The 6,064-nt window shown below is 41.4% G+C and overlaps 1 non-coding gene across 1 annotated transcript; it reads left to right on the top strand.

The window, feature by feature from the left end:
• The first annotated feature begins 387 nt into the window (after nt 1-387).
• On the top strand, nt 388-494 carry LOC119867392. Its single transcript, XR_005383473.1, has one exon. It is a non-coding gene; the product is annotated as a U6 spliceosomal RNA (small nuclear RNA).
• Nucleotides 495-6,064: the final 5,570 nt, after the last annotated feature.

Here is a 6,064-nt window from a genome sequence, read left to right as displayed (position 1 = left end):
TTTTTAAGCAAGTTCTATCATCAGAAATCTTGGCTGCCTGCCGAGCTTAGGGGTACATACCCTACAAAACCTGCCCAGTCTCAGATCAGAGGTAATGATTAGTCCGACCGTATAACAAACCAACACTAATACCGGCCACATAAGCTGCTCTAATTACCTCCCGCTCCTCAAGGACCCTCCTAAAGACTTAAAAAAAAAAAAAAAAAAAAGGAAAGCTAGACCTTATTCTCCTTCAAGTTTTCCTATCTATAGTCAGAAATTGATGGACCAAAGCAAAGCATCATAAACTAAGGGCACCACTAGCCTGCGCAATGACCACACATGTTGAGTGCCTCCATCTGTTGGAAAACCTCCCTTATGGATTTGGAGCCCTAATAAGGTAGCAGGATGCTCACTTCAGCGGCACATGTACTAAAACTGGAGTGATACAGAGGACATTAGCATGACCTCTGCACAAGGATGACACACAAAATCCTAAAAAAAAAAAAAAAAATAGAAAAAGAGAAGAGACTTGTGGTTACCAGAGGAAGGGAGTGGGGGTGGGGAAATTGGGTGCAGGTGGTCAAAAGGTACAAACTTGCACTTACAAGATAAGTAAGCACTGACGATGCATTGTACCTGATGACTGTAGTTAACATTGCTGTGTGGTACATCTGAAAGTTACTAAGAGAGCAGATCTTAAGAGTTCTCATCATGAGGAAAAACAAAAAATGTTAACTATATGAGGTGACAGATGGTAACTCAATTTCCTGTGGCAGTCACTTCAGATGCATGGATGTCAAGTCATTATGCAGCATATCTTAAACTTACCTACAGTGCTGTATGTCAGTTATAGCTCAGTAAAACTGAGGGGAAGACAAACAGCAGAAAATGCATAAAACTTACCATGAGTTCAAATCCTGTGTTATCTACTTTATTCGTTTTCCATGGCTGCATAGCAAATTACCACTAACGCAGCAGCTTAAAACACCAGCCATTTATTATCTGGCAGTTCGGCAGGTCCGAAAACTGAATGGTCCTGGTGGTACTCCCCTCTCTGCGTGGAGTATCACAAGGCCAAACCACAGGAGTCAGCTGGGCAGGGCTCTTATCTGAAGGTTCTAGAGAAGAGTCTACTTCCAAGCTTATTCAGCCTGTTGGTAGGATTCAGTTCCTTGGGCATGTAGGACTGAGATCCCATTTTCCTTCTGGCTATCTGGGAACTACCTGCATTCCTTGGCTCATGGCCCCCCCTTCCTTCACCTTCAAAGCCAATAATTGTAGGTGTAATCCTTCTCAGGCTTAGAATCTCTCTTCCTCTTCTGTGACCAGCCAGAGTCCTTTAAAGGACTCCCTTCCTTTAAAGGGCTCGTGTGATTAGACCAGGTGCACCTGGATAGTCTCCCTACCTTAAGGTCGACTGATTACTAACCTTAATCACATCTGGAAAATCACTTTGGTCATGTAATATAGCGTAATCACAGGAGTAACACCGGGGGTAGACACTACGAATCCAATCCTAGAATTCCACGTATCATACTGATGCTAGATTTTGTGCAGCACCACTGACCTTTCTTGTAACCCTAGAGATACCATTCACCCAAACATCTTAAAGTTGTCTTTAAAAACAAATACTGCCAGTCAGTGACTCAGAACCTACTTCCCAGATTACAGTAATTAAGACTAGAATATATATATATTCTAGATATATATACTATATATATATATACACTAGAATATATATATATATATATATATATATATATATATATATATATATATATACACACACACACACACACACCAGACTTTAAGGAACTATGCTTAAATTCCAAGTGTTCAGGGCAGAAAGAAGTCAGTATGAGCTGGGAAAATCTTCATAGAAGTGACACCACCCAAGCAGAGCTTTCTAGGATGCAGAGAATTTGGGTAGGCAAGAGCAAGACCAGAGACGGGAAAAATCAAGGCAACAGCTGAGTAGTGAGGAGACCCACCTGACAGCCTATTTGGGAATAATGGATAACCAAACAGATGGGGGAAACTAAAGAAAAGATGGCTTTGTAAATCAGGACGAGAGTTTGCATTTGATTCAATAAGCAATCCTGAGCCTTTGAAACCTTCTTAGGTTTCATAAAAGTATGCCAAATAGTTAGAAATTGTTGGATTGGTGAGAAAAATAAGATTAGAGAAAGAATAATTCGAAAGCTATGGGAGACACAAATTGCTTATCAACTAGAAATACACACTGACATTCTGTGATGAGTGGGGCGGGCTTTCACATCTTTAAGAGAAAACGAAGGGGGAAGAAACAAAAATAATAAAATGATTATAACTGATGAAGCTTCCTGATAGGCACATGGGGTGCCAAACACTATTCTGTCTACTTCTGCATGTTTGAATGTTTCCATAATAAAATGGGTTTTTTTAAGCCTATTGTGGTAATCAAGGAATGAAGTCCTAAAAACCTAGACATAAGTGGTGGCAAGGAAAATAGAAAAAAAAAGATTAATTCAACAAATATTTTTACCTTGATAACAGATTTGATATAACAATGACACCCGAGGGAAGAAAAGAAAAAACTGATTCATTTGGAAATAAAATGTCTTAAAATGGAACCTGTCAACTTTCAATGAAGTTCCTCATTAGTCTGTATGATTGAAATGTGTATAGAAATTAATAATCTGTAGAAGTTAAGTTTCTGTCTATAGATCTTTGTCTACTGCACCACATGAAAAAAATGGACAGATTTTTGTTAAGTTTAGAAGGTCTGTTTGGGAAGAGCAGCCTATTAAAATTATAGCTTTGTCCGGCCTATAGAAAAAACAATTTTGTAAGCCCCTGGAAGTGTCTCATTCATTTATTTTTCTTTTAGACACAGCAATGTGGTATGTTAATTTTAAAGTTTCCTACCATTGAGTCCAGAGTTCGATCTCTTTGAAAAATTATCCAGGAATTTCCTGGGAACAAGAATCCAAAAGGCCAAATGCTTTCCTTTTTTCCCAAGTAATATATTTTTAGTTTTCTACAAAACTGCCATCCTGAGGATGAACAAATCTTTTTTTTTTTTTTTTTTTTTGAGGATGAACAATTCTTATTTCCATGTCTGCGAGAGCCTACAGAGGAGAATTTTTTGAAAATGTTAATGTAATTTTAGAAGGAATACATCCTAGGGCAAAAAGGGAGAGAAACGTTTTTAAAAGATGAATGAAAGTGATATCCTGGGTAAAACAAACATTTGGAGCCATTTCAGAAAGACAGGCCCTCAATGAGCAGACTCCCACTGAGACAAATAAATGCTCACACTCAAACCCCAAGTCCCCAAAAGACAGGGGCAGTTCACCCCCAGAGCAGCCGACACCTGAGCTTCCACGAGAGACGCCTGAGTGAAGTAGCCCACACTCTTCCACAGGGGCTTGACGCTGAGGGTCTGCTGGAGAGACGTTTGGCTGCAAACACAGAGAAAAGGCCAAGGCATTAAGACACCATGAGGTTGAGAAAATAATGATTTCAAACGTATGCTCCAAATCACTTCAGCTAAGGCATCTAATATTGTTTCATAATCTTACAATGTGTCCCTATTATCAGAACCCAAAGGTACTAAGCCGTTCCTACAGGAAACATACTGGATTCAGGTACCAAGTACCCAGAACTATTTAAATCTCTACTTTCGAATAAATAGCCAGAATCCTGTCACTTGAAAAATTAACATCTAGACCTAAAGTGTGATATTTCAATGGATTTTGGCAAAGTGGTTCAGTATTTATTGTCTGAAACCACAGATTTCCTGGAGTTGATCTTTCACTTTCAAATGTCTCTGGTTTCCAGGAAGTGCCTACCCTGCTTTTATCATTACAAGGTCAGATGGTCAAAAATGAAAGCATGTCATTTATGATTATGGTGCTTTTTAGGTAGTGTGGTCAAGGTGAAGAGAAGCAAGTTCATTCACATGCATACCAGAGAATGAAATGGTTGATGATGATCAAAGACGCTTTCCTGTAAGTTTCGAATAATTAAAGTTTGTTTGACCATTATAATAATTTCTAAATTATTATACAGCCCAATAATTATTTTATTGTTTCTACTAAAGTTTGTCAACGTGAAATGAGTCTCCTGGTCAATGCCAGTTATTACATCTAAAAAAATGAAATGGAAAAAAAAATAAATAAATAAAAAATGAAATGGAGACGACAGATCACACCTTAAACCAAATATGTACAAAAAATGCTCATAGATTCTGAAGACAGGACTACAGTGTTGCTCAAAAAGAAGTATTTATTCATCTTAACCATTTTGTAAAAGGAATAACAGTAGAAGAAAAGATTGTAAGGCCCCTTTCCCTGGTGTAGTGGTTTAAATGGTGGCCCCCAAGAAGGCAGGTCCATATCCTCAGAACCTGTGAACCTTACCCCATTTGGAAAAAGGGTCTTTGCACACGTAGTTAAGAATCTCAAGCTGAAGTCCTCCCTGGATTATTCGGTGGGGCCTCCATGCCATGACAAGGTGCTGTTAGAGGCCCACAGAGGAGAGACCCGGGCGTGGAGGGGAAAGCTACGTGAGGTGGAGGCCGAGACCTGAGCGACAGGGCCACGGGCCCAGGAACACCTGCCTGCAGCTGCCGGAAACTGAAACAGGTGAGGAGGGATCCTCCTCTAGGGCCTTTGGAGGAAGCATGGTTCTGCTGACCCCTTCGTGTCAGGGCTCTGGCCTCCACAACTGTAAGAGGGCACATTTCTCTTGCTGTCAGCCCCCGGCTTTGTGGTAACTTGTTACATAGTCCTAGGAAACTGATACACCTGAGGATTAAAAACCAAAATGACCTCAGAAAAAGAAAAACAAAAAACAGATTTGGTGACTCCTGATCTGTCAACGCTGCTTCCTCTAACATGCACGCCTGGCACGTAGCAGGCATTCCTCAGTTCGCTACCTTAGCCCCCCGGGTGTTCCAGAAACTCATTCTGTTCCCACCACGTGGCCACTGTCCAGCCACACGTACTCTCTCCAAAGTCTGCATTTCCTAAATAATTTAGATTAAAGCTGCACTAAAATCATCTTCATATATACCTGCCCGGAGCTCTGAAAACCCTGGGAAATTCTGACTCAGGAAGTCTGAGGTGAGGCCGAGGCGCTTGCACGTTTCAGAAGCTTCAGGAAAGGTGCTGATGTCTACCAGATGCCGAGACCTTGGCCCTAGCGCATTCAGCCGCTGGACTAGCTGTCTGACTCCCCCTTGATCCCAAACCCAGTTGGGCTGGGAGGCCAAGGGAATGGGGAGCCTGGACTAGAGGACACAGCCTACACCTAAGAAAGCTGGACATGCTTCCAGAACAATCTCCGGTCGCACTGCGCCTGCAAGTAAGGATTCGGGATCTAGCAGCGTCCGGAGGGGACCGAAAACAGATGAAAACCAGGGCTGGTGTAACCCTGGAGTATGAATGTATTTCTGCACTAAAAATTGTAATCCCACGTGGGGGATAAAATAGTGACACATCAAAGTATGAAATATGCTGCGAAAAGAGAAAAATAAAAAATAATAATAAAAAAATAAAAGAAATAAAAAATTTAAAAAAAGAAAGAAAAAATAAAAGGGCTGTAAAGGTAAACTCAAGTGTTTACTGACTCCTATGCGTCAGATACTGTGCTATTCTGACAATACTAAGTAAGATGGTCCTTCCCTCCTCTCAGGAGCAGGGCCAGGGCACCACCAGGACAGACAGAAACCTAGCAGTCGGGCCGTAGCCCCTGCGGACCCCCGTACCCCCGCCTGATCTCAGAGGAACCAGGAAGGCCGGGGCCGGGGTGACGGCTCCCCGAGGTCACACTCACCACACAACTGATGCTATCAGGACGTGCATGTCAGTGGTGCTGAGTTTAAGAAGTTGACATTTATTAAAGGTTAGAGGAGTCGGCGGAAATTCTCCTCTCCTCATTATGTAAAAACGTAGAAAGGATATTAAATGTTACTGATTTGATTAACAAATAGAACTAGAAGCTTTGGTCTCTGGCCTTTGAGGGGATTCCTTACTGAAATACCAAACTATGGTCCTCGGGTTAGTCCTTTGCCAAAGGAACCACCTGATTTTAAAAA

The sequence above is a fragment of the Canis lupus genome, chromosome 33 (assembly GCF_011100685.1).
Source record: "Canis lupus familiaris isolate Mischka breed German Shepherd chromosome 33, alternate assembly UU_Cfam_GSD_1.0, whole genome shotgun sequence".
Taxonomy (NCBI): Eukaryota; Metazoa; Chordata; class Mammalia; order Carnivora; family Canidae; genus Canis; species Canis lupus.
This window is presented reverse-complemented; position numbering and strand designations above follow the sequence as displayed.